General features: G+C 33.7%; 1 long non-coding RNA gene and 1 pseudogene across 7 annotated transcripts; one reads left to right on the plus strand and one right to left on the minus strand.

Annotated features, from left to right (window-relative positions):
• Positions 1-2,421: 2,421 nt before the first annotated feature.
• LOC146903200 (uncharacterized) lies at positions 2,422-3,581 on the minus strand. 7 transcript variants are annotated; one of them, XR_015022461.1, is made up of 5 exons: positions 3,374-3,581; positions 3,214-3,266; positions 2,841-2,918; positions 2,522-2,607; positions 2,422-2,436 (listed from the first exon to the last, which is right to left on the minus strand). It is a non-coding gene; the product is annotated as an uncharacterized LOC146903200 (long non-coding RNA). The 7 variants fall into 7 exon arrangements; XR_015022464.1 differs by having other exon boundaries at positions 2,522-2,662; XR_015022466.1 differs by having other exon boundaries at positions 3,367-3,581.
• A 2,261-nt stretch (positions 3,582-5,842) lies between these two features.
• On the plus strand, positions 5,843-8,681 carry LOC146903201 (putative alpha,alpha-trehalose-phosphate synthase [UDP-forming] 11 pseudogene; annotated as a pseudogene).
• Positions 8,682-14,154: the final 5,473 nt, after the last annotated feature.

Here is a 14,154-nt window from a genome sequence, read left to right on the forward strand (position 1 = left end):
TTGGTTTTGATTGGCCGGATATCTTCCTTGGAAGTTGGAAGTACCCGGATTTTGAGCTTGTTGTGAAGTTCCGGCTTGTTGTGGTTGGTTTGGTCTTTGTTGGTTTCCCACATAATTTACCTCTTCTTCGAAAGAACCGGGTGTGGGACAAAAGCCGGTGGGATGATCACCCGTGCAAAGCTCACAAGCATTTACCTGAGATGTTCCTCCTTCTTGTTTGAGAGATTCAAGAATTTGTTTTGGCATAGCTCTCATCTCCTTTTGCATGGCTTCTATTTGTTGAGTGAGAAGCTTATTTTGAGCCAAAACTGCATCGTTTGCTTCTAGTTCAAGGATACCGGCTTTCCTTTGATTAGGATTCCGGTTGTGAGAAGATTTTCTTGTGTTGAGAGCCATTTGGTTAATGATTTTGACAGCATCAGCTGGACTTTTCAAAGCAATAGATCCTCCAGCACTTGCATCCAGCACTTTGCTTGGCATTTTGATTACCAAGGTTAGCAAGCCTTCTTGGACTAACCCAACTTGGAAGAGCATTCTCATCTTCATTAGCCATAGTTACAATAGTTTCGCTTTCCGGTGATGATGGTGGAGTTGTGTGTAGAGAACCACCCGGAGTAAGTGTATGAACCGAACCCGAAGGAGAGTGAATAGAACTAGATGATCCCGGCTGAGCCAGCCTGGCTAATCTCTTAGCTTCCTTTGCTTGCTTCTTAAGTAACCTAGCAGTTTTCTCTATTTCTGGATCAAATTGAAGGTCTTCTTTAGAAACGGTACCTCGCATATACAAAGTTTACCAAGACTATACCAGGTGGTTAGCATCAAAAATAATGAATGATATAAGTGTATAAGTATATGCATGAAAGAATTTTGTGCAAAATTGACTTAACATGACAAAATTGTTTCAAAACTTATAATATAAAATACGCTACTCCCCGGCAACGGCGCCATTTTGATGTAGGTTTTCTACATGTCATATAACTATGTACACGTGAGTATATATAGGATCGTTTCCACAGGGAGTTACGTTATATCATAAGCGTTTTCACAATCTTTCACATTAAGGTATCATTTATAAAATGTTTGTTTGTAACACTATATCCAAAGATGACAATAAAGTAAACACGAGAAGAGATCGAACTATTTCGCTTGCGGTATAAGATAACGAGCAAGCATAACAGCAGCAATCTCTCGATCGATTAACAGACTCTAGCTTTATAACCAATATTATTACAATCATTTCTACAACATCCTTCGTGTCCAAAGCGACATCGTTATTTCTAATTTAGCGTTTAAACATTCGTGTCCAAATCCCTTAAACGATAACAAAGTCGATCAGATAACTTAATCGACCGTGTCCAGCCTGATTAAGTATCCGAAAGCATTAAAATCTTGATTAAAAGTAATTATCAAAGGTTTACAAACTTGTCAAGAGTGATATAACATAAGATAGATTGTTATTCTAGTTCTAGATTCAAGAGTTCGTGTCCAAATCATCTTGAATCTCTTTGAAAGCATTATAAGCAAGAATAACAACAATATTGAATCATTAAGCTAGAACCTTATATATTAAAAGATCAAAAGATTACATAATAGCTTGATTGTTACCTCAATACTACAAAGAAGGTGATAGTTACACATAGACATGTAAACTAATGCAAGAAATGAAGGAAAGATGAAGATTCCATGCCAAGATCCTTGATGTCTCAATGAATCTAGGGTTGAATCTACTCCTTAATCACTTGGTTTGTGTTTCTCTCTTGGAAATAGCTCTGACCTCTCTCTTAGAATGTATAAAAATATCAATGGAATAGTGAATGACCTAAAAGAGAGGTAAGAATGCTATTTATATGGGCATGTGTTTTTGTACCTACGCTAATAGCGCCATTTACGCTAATAGCGTGGTAGGTCGGCCTATAATCTGGCCAATGGGCTGCTGCCACGTTGGCCTTGCCCTGCTTCTACGCTCCAACCACGCTAATGGCGTAGCTTTCTGGACTCATTACGCTAATAGCGTCTCTCACGCTAATGGCGTGGTTCTTCATGGCCTGCTACGCTCCAGGTACGCTATTAGCGTACCTTTCTGGAGTGATTACGCTAATAGCGTAGCTTACGCTAATAGCGTGTTCTTCACAAGTGCTCCAGATTTCACGCTCCAGGTGCGCCATTGGCGTACCCTTCTGACCTTGGGCTTTTCTTCCTCACGCTAATAGCGTAGGTTACGCTAATGGCGTGGCTTCCTTGAATTTTGACTTTTCTTGCTCCTTGCTTGTATTTTCCTGCACAAAAAGGGTAGAATAAGGCTCAAAAGCATAAATGACATATTAACACAATATTTGGAGTTTTCCATAGAAAATCTTGCAAAACAAGTCACTAAAATGCCTAAACTCCTATATGAAATATATCACTTTTAAACACTTATCACCAACGTCAATGAAACTGGTACCAAAACGTCCGAAATTTCGTTAGCTGACCATAGCATTAAAAATCACTTGATTCCAAGTTACAGAGAGGAAGTTCTTACCGTTTTAGTGAAGTCCTGTCCCAAAACCCGTAACCAAAAATCCAGCAGAAATTACCGAACTTCAAATGCATTTTCCGAATCCATTTCTAGCCAGAATCATACAAAATTTATATCCGATTTGAAGGGAATTGAATGTACAGTCTAAATATCCACCAAACATTTTTCTGTCAGCTTTCTAAAACAGCTTATTTACCAGTTAAGCACTTTATCTAAAACAGGATTACATGAAAGAATGCATTATAAAAAACCCTTTTTAAAATTCCAGCCACAATCCAAAACAAACAAAAAATACATAAATAAAAACATGCAAAGATGATACCTTCAAGAATCTATCTATCACAACTCATACTTCATGAATATAGATTTCCCACCAGCAGCTTCTCCTATCACTTTACTTCTGCAGATAAAAACCAAAATCAAAAGCATCAAACCTAAAATTAACCATCTTTTTCCAAATAGCTTAGCTAGCAACTTATGGTTTCTGCCATATTCAATTCAATCCAAACTTTCACACAACAGTCCCAACATGTAAAAATTGTTATTAACTCAATAATCAATTACGGTAGCTTTTGGAATAACTTATACCTCAAATTAACCATTTCTGATTCAGCTTAATTTGTTTCTAAATACTTCAATTTTAACCCAAACACTAAAACATCAATTCAAACATACCCAAAGCTCAATTTACATACCTCATGCTAGGCTTCTGCTCAAAAACGAAATTGGGTCCTTCAATAACAATATTCTGAAAACATGCAAGCAAAATTACAACCAAAACAAAAAATTCTGGAAAAAATAAACCTAAAAAAGAAACCTAATTATAGGTTATAACAGTGTATAATTACCTCTAACCTTTGATGATGATGATGAAGATCGTAGAACAGTGGAGATTCGACGGCGGAGATGGCAAGGTCGACGGAGGTGGGAGGAAGAAGAAGACGCGTTTTGGTTTTTTAGAGAGAGAAGGGGAAGAAATTTGGTGAATTTAGAGAGAGAAACGAAAAAGAAAATGGAAGGAAATGGAATCAGCATCATATTTATACCCAAGTGTTAGTGGGAATATGAGATTACCAAAATGCCCCTCTCTCAAATAAGTAGATTACCAAAATGCCCCTCTGAAGGGTAAAATGGTAAAACGCACGGACTATTATTTTCCTATTTAGTTTAGTAGATTAGAGTGGCATGCATGCATATCCTTGATTGTGTATGCATATCCTTGACGACGCAGAATGATTAGTAGGCATGCACATTAAATTTTTACTATGACTCATAATAGTAAAAAATAAATTTCTTCTTTTATTAAAGTTTTCATCTCTTAGTAGTAGGTTTTGTCAAATAAAAAAAAAAACTTAGTATAGTAGGCATGCACAGTGGGGACTAAATATTCATTTTAATATTTTACAATTTTGTTGCGCATATCAATTCAATCATTGACAAAAAAAAATGTATAACATTATGTCTTGTTTCGGTCAAGTAGCTAGTCTAGTGAATAAGTGGGTTGTCAGAGACTTGAACCCCGACCCTTACGTATAATAATGTTTGTTCCTTTAAACTAAACTATGATGACAGGGACAACTCAAATTCTGTTTTATCAAATAACTAAATAGAATAAAATAAATACATTTTATTTATTTTTCTTCATCTTCTTCGACAAATTTAGCATCAAAAAGTACATTGAAATTTGAAACCCAGGAAGAAAGAAATAAGCAAGCTAATTTAACCATATTCATCTCATCTTCATAATTCATCTTCCTCGTGAGCCGTTGAGACATAAAGCCAGTACCTTTTTGTCTTGTTAAAGTCACAGGCAGTGGGAGTGTTCTAAACTGCGAGGATTTATAGGTGACATATTCATATGATGTTGTGTTGTTGGTTGAAGAAAAACTAGAACTCAAATTTGGAAGGTAGGAGATGAGATTCAACTTTTTTGGGTTTGAGGTGTTTTTGGAAGACGAATGAACATTAATTATTAATGGTGAATAATAATAATAAAAAAAATTTAAAATTGATAAACGAGTTTTGGCATAAAAAATTATATATTTTTTTCTGAGTCATTTGCTACATCTACATTTTTTTTTTGAGGAAATTTGCTACGTCTACATCACATCAGATAAAATTAACATTGTTACTGTCATATTCACGGAAATGACCAACTTTAATCAATTTTTTTTTTGACAAATTTAATCAATTTTTTTAATGCTCATACTAATTAGTGTTTCGGAGCACTAGTTAAGGAAACAAAAAAAATTACATTTGAATTAAAAAATTAATTTGTTTTTTTAATGAAAATATGAAGGACTAATTTGGTATTATTTATTGTTATAGACCGAATTGGTTCGAAAAAAATGGTGAGTGGTTGAAATGAGTCTTTATTCTATTTTTTTAAATCAAAATTATAGATTTTATTAATAACAAATGTTAATATATTATGTTTAACAATCGAATTTGGCCCATAACAATTTTCTCGAAACCTAATTTAATCACAACAAAAAGTAGGCAAAACTAGTGCGAAAAAATTGTGAGAAATAAACTTAAAAGTTTATTAGTTATATTTTTCTCTTGGGTGTGTTTGTTTCAAGGTTTGTAATATGATTTCGGGAATGTGAGATTAGAAATGCAACATTTTCATGTTTGTTTCAAGTTTTAAAAAATTGTTTCCATGAATGTTATATTCCTAGGAATGTTATTTACACATGATTTCTTCTATTTTTTTTTTTTTTGAAGGAATTTCTTCTATTGTTATTATCATACTTAGGATGAAAATCTGACATTTTCATGAGAATAAAACTCATCTGACTATATACTATCACTACCACTAACATTTATTTCCATTTTTATTTTTTTAATTAATTAATTTCTAAAACATTTCAAGAAAATCTAAATTTTTACAAAACACATGGGTAGGAACGTTGTTCTTTAAAATAATATTCTTAGAAATGTCCTTCGAAAGAATGTAATTTCTTTCAACACACCCTCATTATTTCATTTAATTTAGAGAAGTTATATTTTTCTCTTGATAACAAAAATGCATCTGTCTATCTAATTGAATGAAGCCTTGTTGTGTTAGGAATTGCCAGCTGGGTAATCACAAGGAGCCACGTCACCCAGAATGGAAGCTATGTAATTAAAACACTAGAAGGGAAACATAACTAACTAATTTTTGATTCTCAATTCAGTTGAAGGAAACAAAACATAACGTTTCATCTTCCAACACAACACACACACACACTTGATCCTTCCAACAGAACACATCATTCACCATTGTCTCTTCACCCTAAGCACAAACACAAACCGCCACACTCACACCTTTCTTCTCAAACAATGACAACAATTAGTGGAGAAGAAGCACCCAAGTTTCAATCGCAAGAAATGAAGATACTAATCGAAGAAGAAGAACCATTCAAGTTTTATCAACAACGTTTCATCAACAACAACACTTCATCTCCTTCACCATCAACTCGTAGACCAAGGATGATTGTAGTATTGAACGAGTTACCGATACGCGTCGTTTCATACCGCCACTTGAAATTCGAATGGGACTTTGATAGCATAGCGTTTCAGCTTAAACGTGGTGTCCATTTCTCTTCTGATGCTGAAGTTTTCTACGTTGGTTCGCTTAAAACAGAGATAGAAACAGAAATAGAGCTATCACATCAAGAAGATGTTGCTCGGGTTTTGTCTCAACTATTGTTTGAACAGTTTCGTTGCGTCCCAACCTTTTTGTCTTCAGATACTCACAACCATTACTACCATAGTTTCTGTAAGCACTACCTTTGGCCTTTATTCCATCACTTGATTCCTCCTCTCTCAAAGAATCAAACTACCCATTTCGATCATTCTCACTGGAACGCATACAAAAAAGCCAACGAAATCTTCGCCGGCAAGGTTTCCGAGATTCTTGACGCCGACTTAGATTATATCTGGATTCACGATTACCATCTTATGATGTTACCAATTTACTTGAGGAAAAGTTTTCCTAAAGTGAAATTGGGTTTTTTTCTACACATCACTTTTCCACCGTTTGCAATTTACCAAACAATGCCTGTTGGTGAAGAGATTCTCAAAGCTTTGTTGAATTGTGATTTGGTTGGGTTTCAAACTTTTGACTATGCTAGAGAGTTTTTGTCATGCTGTAGTAGGGTTTTAGGTGTGGACTGTGACTGTAAAAGAGGTCACATTAATGTTGATTCCTTTGGTAGAAATGTTACCATCAAGATTTTTCATGTGGGGATTGACATTGATAATCTCGAATGGGTATTGTCGTTGCCTGGTACACTAAAAAAGGTGAAGGAATTGAAGGAAAAATTTGAAGAGAAGGTTGTGATTTTGGGGGTTGATGACGTGGATTTGTTCAAAGGTATTGGGTTGAAGTTTTTGGCATTGGAAAAGCTTTTGAAAGCTAATGAAGATCTTAGAGGTAAGGTTGTGTTGGTTCAGATTTTGAATCCAGCAAGGAGTAGTGGAGAAGACATTCAGGATGTGAAGCTTGAAATTGAAGATATTTCTAACCAGATTAATGCGGAATACGGTGATGAACAATCTGGGTATAGGCCAATTGTTTGCATAAATGGTCCGGTTTCTACTCCGGAGAAGGTTGCGTACTATGCTATATCAGAGTGTTGTATTGTGAATGCTGTGAGGGATGGGATGAATTTGATTCCTTATGAGTATACTGTTTGTAGACAAGGAAGTGTTGAATCAGACAAAACACTTGAATTGGCAAAAGATGAGATAAAAAAAAGTGTTGTTATTGTTTCGGAGTGCATTGGTTGTTCTTCTACACTCAGCGGTGCGATTCGGGTGAATCCGTGGAACATTGATGATGTTTCTGTGAAAATGAACTCAGCAATCAAGATGGGGGATTCTGACAAGCAATTGCGGCACAAGAAGAATTATAAGTACATATTGTATCATGATATTGTTAATTGGTCTGAGAGTTTTGATAAGGATTTAGAGAGAGCTTGTAGGGACAATTATCCGAGGTTACCTCCTAGTTTTAAGAAGCTTTGTCTTGATGACATTGTCCCTGCTTACAGAGAAGCAAAGAGCAGGTTGATCCTGTTGGACTATGATGGCATGATGATGCCTCAGAGAGCAACAGACAAAGCTCCTAGCATGAATGTCCTAAAACTCTTGAATTCCTTATGTAGTGATCCCAAAAACTCAGTGTTCATTGTTAGTGGCAGAGATAAAGATTGCTTAAGTAACTGGTTTTCTACATGTCATAAGAAATTGGGTCTCTCTGCAGAATACGGTTACTTCACTAGGTACATTATTCAATTGTTATGTTTCAGTGAAATTAATAATTCATTCATCAATGTTGTACGATCTTAGTGTATTTTCTACTTGTTTATCCATTTTGTTGTGGATTCTTTTTGACTGATTTCAGGTGGAGCAAGGATTCTCCTTGGAATAAATGTGGTTTTCCATCAAATTTGGATTGTAAAAAAATTGTAGAAAAGGTGATGGAGCATTATACAAAAGCAACAGATGGATCATTCACTGAAGAGAAGTATAATGCAGTATTTTGGCAGCATCAAGATGAAGATGATGATTTCGGACCTTGGCAGGCGAAACAGCTTCTTGATCACCTTAAGAGCATTCTGGCTGATGAACCCGTGATAGTTAAAAGGGGGCAACATACTGTTGAAGTACAGCCTCAGGTATCATAAACAAACTATACTTTGTTATACAAAAAATAAACAAACCATACTTTGTATGCATACAGTGATAGTACCATACTCTTTTATTATAAACAAGAGCACAATTTTCATTGTATAGGCACACTCATAAATGGAAAAAAAGTAGAAATAGAAAAATCAATTTGTTGTTATTATCATTGAAAATATTGTTTAATGTATTGACTATTGAGTAAGACTTGCTTGCTTGTTCACAAATGAGTGAAAAAAGATAAAAGACAATGAACTAAATCAAAATATATTTGTTGTATTTTTGTGAGATGCAGGGTGTGAGCACAATAGTGGCAGAACTTATATCAAAAGTGAAGAATGAAGGGGATTCACCAGATTTTGTGCTTATAGGCTCTACCACCCATATCACAAGTCTACCACCAATATCACAAGTCTTTACAAGCTCTACTGATCATGCCATTGAATTGCTTGAAGGGATTGTCGCTGCACAAAAATCTAATAGGATATGACACTTATCATAGATTCATAATAACTTGTTTGTATAAAATTGCTTAATGATTGAAACAAGTCGTACTCAGGCAACGATACATGAGATAGTTCTTTACTTCTTTTATGTTCTCTATTTTCATTCACTCAAAATAGTACATTAGTACACGTGTAATTCATCTCATACAACATTTTTGCTTTAGCTTAATATTTGCTCTACAGTACCCTTTTTAAAATAGGCTTAATTGCACCTTTTCCCCTATCTTTTGTCAATTGTGCGATTTTGCACCCCTTTTTTTTTAGCGATTTTGCACCCCATCTTTTTGCCCCCTTTCAGGTTAGATGGACCTTCTTGTGTTTAATTGCACTTTTTCCCCCTATATTTTTGCCAATTGTGCGATTTTGCACCCCCACTTTTTTTTTGAGCGATTTTGCACCCCATCTTTTGTCCCCTTTCCCCTCTTTTAATGATGATTTTGAACAAAACACAATTAACAAAAGATGGGGTGCAAAATCGCTCAAAAAAAAAAGAGTGCAAAATCGCACAATTAGCAAAAGATAGGGGGGAAAAGTGCAATTAAGCCTTTAAAATACTACATGTGTAATTCATCTCATAAACGTTTTTGCTTTTGCTTAATATTTGCTCTATGCTGTGATATTTATTTTTTTATTTAAAATCATGTTAAAGTATTTTTAAAAAGGCTATAACATTTAAAAATATGTTGTATTTAAGGTGATATATATATATATATATTATATATTGTAGTTATAAAAAATATTGTGGGATTTCTGTCAAAAAAATAATAATATTGTGGGATTATTATTTTGAGCAATGCTATTTATCAAGAAAGATTTTATCAAGAAATTGTCCCGAAATTAATGTTAGCCAATAAAATCTCAGCCTGGCCGGAAATCATGGGGTGGTGGGTGTTATATATATATTTTTTTATGAAACTTTAATAAATAAGATTAAAATCTAAGGGTGATTATTCTGCCATGTCATTCTTGAATTCATCAAGAAAATCCATTCTTGATATCTAGCATTTTCCTATTATTTTATAGTTCTTTTGAATTGGTTAAAGCAATGGAAAATGATATAAGTAGCGAGAGAAACTTAATCATGAAAGCATCAAGAAGGACTATATAAGTGAAAATGTGTCAAAAATAATATGATAATAGTGTTGCGCAAGCGTGTACTCCAGCCAATCTACCTTTTAATAGGTTTACCTTATGATCGTGAAAACTTTGGGAGATGGTTTCTCGCGATAAATGACACCCTTCTAAAGCAATTGAGGATTCATTCATTATTAGCATTAAGAAATTGGCTTATTTTTTAGGTGACGATCAAAAGTTAAATAGGCTTATTTCATTATAGATGGAGTACGTAAGTGTATTCATGAAACTGTCATATGATAAAGGAATACTTGGACAGCGAACAACTTCCATCAGGTATATTAGGACCTATAAAGAATAAGGTTATATTACCAAAAAAAAAAAAGAATAAGGTTAAATAAAAAACCACTAAATAATTTTTAGCTCTGAGCATTGAATTCATAGTCATTAAAAAAATTCTTAGTAGTATTGAATTTAATTTGCTTTTGTTCAGCCATTTCAAAAAAAAAAAAAAATTGCTTTTGTTCAGCCTCTCTTACTTGAAAATGGTTACTTACTTTGGGGATCTTCTGATGAAAGTTGGAACTCTTGGGGAGTGATGGCAGTACGTCAACACTAATTTTTTAGTCATATTTGTGTCCTTTTTGTAATGTTTTAAGAGTCAAATGTTTGAATACATGGATAAATCAGCTCAAGATTCACAAAAGAGAAGTTTTGCACAAATTGGAGAAGAATGCAAGAATTTAGCTACTGGAGGAATCGTGCCACGATGGACCTGAATCGTGGCACGTTTGAAGTGTGGAATTTACCTGAAGATACTGGAAAAATCGTGGCACGATGGATGTGTAACGTTCCACGATGGTTGAGTAAATTTGCTGCCACGTAGGATTAATGAGCAAATCGTGCCACGATGGTCTCGAAACGTGGCACGATGATGGGCTTTCTGAAACCCTAAAATTCTTTCTATAAAAGGCAGAAGCGATCAGAAGTTTGGAGTGCGATTTTGGAGACCTAAACAGAGCATAGACGGCACCAGGAAACCGCAGAACACGCAGTGGATCTCACCCAACTCATAGTTGGTTCTGATTTATGTATGTTCATTATTTTCTATGTATTTGATTGTTTAGTTATGAGTAGCTAAACTCTTAGATTGATTAAGCCATGAGATGAATCTTTGTGATCTGTGATGGTGTAATTTGTTAAGAACTCTCTTTAACATCAATGAAAACCTAGTCTTTATTTAGAATTATTTGTATTTAATGCTTTTCTTATGATTGTTTGTATGACTACTAACCCTAGCTTCTTTCAACCATATAAATTGATCTTAGGAATTGAATGACTACTAACCCTAGCTTTTAATCCTGAAATAGTAATTCTGTTTAATTCAACATAGGAACCTAGAGATAGGAAATTGAGAGTTATGACTTATGGATTAACGTTCTCACCATGCTTCCGCAGTTATTCAATCGGTTTAAGAGATTAAAAGGTTATAACTTAGGAAAGGGTTTTGAGTCAAGAGATTGATCAAAACCACTTAGTTAATCCGTCGTAAAGCTAGGTTAATTTCTTTGAGAGAGAGAAGAGAGCTAAATTACTCACAGTGAGCAATAGAGGATTCGAAAGGCTTGATCATCTGTTTTAATCCAATTATCAAACCATTTTATTTACTTTGATTAAGTTTTAAGCAACCGAATCCAACTGGCTAGGGCAACCCATTGAATTTAATATATCATTTATTTTAACGTTTTTGCTGAGTAGAAATTGAAACAGTCCCTGTGAATACGAACTTATAAATTTTATTATTTAGATATATTTTTAGTACACTTGCTAAAAGTTTATTAGGGAGCCAGAGATTCCTAAACGAACTGATTCTTAGTCATCTAATCAATATTAATCAACTGGTTACTTTTATTATGAATAGTAGATTTTATGGTTTTAGAACTAATGCAATAGAAATATAGATTGTGTATTGTTCTCTAGAAATCATCACAAAGATATAAATGGATAAAATTAAAATGATGAAATGGTCCAGAGTGTTCTTATATATATATATATATATATATATATATATATATATATATATATATATATATAGAGAGAGAGAGAGAGAGAGAGAGAGAGAGAGAGAGAGAGAGAGAGATTACTTGGAGTAACCAACTCTAACTAACTCTTAACCAAACTACTAACTTTAGATAATCTATCAAATTATAATGGAGCAAATGGCAATTTTAGTCCCTGACTCTGCACCTCGCAGTCACATAGGTCCCTGATTCAGGATTAAATACAAAGAAGTCCTTGACTCTGCACTTCCGTTATCACTTTAGTCACTGCCGTTAAATAATTCTGTTAAGTGTGTCACAGGGACTAAAGTGAAAGTAGAAAATGATCACTTTAGTCCCTAAACCAAAAATCAATATCCCCAACTTGAATCTCAAATCCCTAAAAAAAATATACACTAATATGTGACTTTTTTCTCTTGTAAAAAAAATGTGACTGTTTTCTAAACATTGTAGACTTTTTTTCTTCACATGTATTGAATATTGTATGTTTTATAAATTGTATTGAAAGTTTATGTATTTATTTTATGCTTAACGGTAAAACTTTGTCCACAATATTAAACAACCAATTGTGTAACAATAAAAAATTAAGTTTATATTATTAATCTCTATTTTTTAATTTTAAATTAAAGAACGTTATATTTTGACAAAAAAAATGTTATATTAATATTGTCAGATAAGATAATAAATTATGAATTTGAGATTTTCAATTTAAGGGACTTAGGGATGACATTTAGGGATTTGAGATTTAGGGATTTGAGATTCAAGTTGGGGATATTAATTTTTGGTTTAGAGACTAAAGTGACCATTTTCTACTTTCACTTTAGTCCCTCTGACACACTTAACAAAATTATTTAACGTCAAGGACTAAAGTGATAACGGAAGTGCAGAGTCAGTGACTTCTTTGTATTTAATCCTGAGTCAGGGACCTATGTGACACCGAGGTGCAGAGTCAGGGACTAAAGTGACCATTTGCTCAATTATAATGTAGTAGTCCCTTCAAACTCAAAATATAAAAATTCACCAATTTGAGTTTGAAATACATTGATCAGTGGCGGATCCGCCACTCATGAACTAGGGTGGAACACTAAATGGATGTCAAGTGAATCACCTTGTTAATTTTCAGATTTTACTTGTTTTTGACCCTTTCTCACTAAAACAGCCATAACTTGGGATGTCCTTACATGATCGGGTTTGTGAACATTCGTTGGAAAGCTAACAAGCATAGCTACGACCTCAGTGCGTCAGAATTTTTTTTTTTTAACAAAGAAATCTTTGATTTTTTTGGCGAAATTTCATTAAAAAGGATCGCGATCCTCTACCTTTTTTTTATTTTTCAACCGAATTTTGGAGGAATCGCTCAAAATCGACTTTTTTTAACATCGAGAGGCAAAGTCGAGCCTCGAAACATTAGACTAAATCATATTAACGCTAAATTTTATGTAAACCAACGATTTAGAAAAAGAAATTTCATATGATACATTTAATATCTCATAGGAAACATTTATGAAAAATCCATTTATCTCATTTTCCGCATAACTTATTGACCAATTATTGTGTAGTTTGTGATTTTGTATGTTTCAGATGACTAATGGTTGATTTTTAGAATTTTTGAAAATTCGGGCTAAATGGAGGCCAAGTGAATTACCTTGTTAATTTCGGATTTTACTTGTTATTGACCATTTCTCACTAAAACGGCTATAACATGGGATGTCCTTACACGATCGGAGCTTGTGAACATTCGTTGGAAAGCTAACAAGCATAGCTACGACCTCGACGTGCCTGAAATTTTTTTTTAACGAACAAATATTGGATTTTTATGGAAAAATTCAATTAGAAAGGATCACGATCCTTTACCTTTTTTCTGATTTTTCAACCGAATTTTCTTTTTTTACCACCAAGATGCAAAGTCGAGCCTCGTAACATGTGACTAAACCATATTGAAAAAAGGTTTCATGATAAATTTTATGTAAACCAACGATTTAGAAAAAGAAATATATATATATATATATATATATATATATATATATATATATATATATATATATATATATATATATATATATATATATATGTTTTGCTAGAAGACACACGCTTCATGAAAGTGTCTTTTAGCAACTAACACCTCAAAGGTGTGATTATCAACTTTTTAGTTATAACTTCCTAGAAGACACCTTCGTAAAAATTAGTTGGTATCTTCTAGCAAATACCTATATATATATACACACTATCACACGCAACTCACTACTAGGTTAGGGTTTGTTTTATTTCAACTCTAATAACCCAACTGCAGTGCACCGTTCCTCGGAAAACAGGATAAAAATAA

Source organism: Medicago sativa, chromosome 8 (genome assembly GCF_051527215.1).
Source record: "Medicago sativa cultivar Bolivia chromosome 8, Bolivia_mono, whole genome shotgun sequence".
In the NCBI taxonomy this organism is placed as follows: Eukaryota; Viridiplantae; Streptophyta; class Magnoliopsida; order Fabales; family Fabaceae; genus Medicago; species Medicago sativa.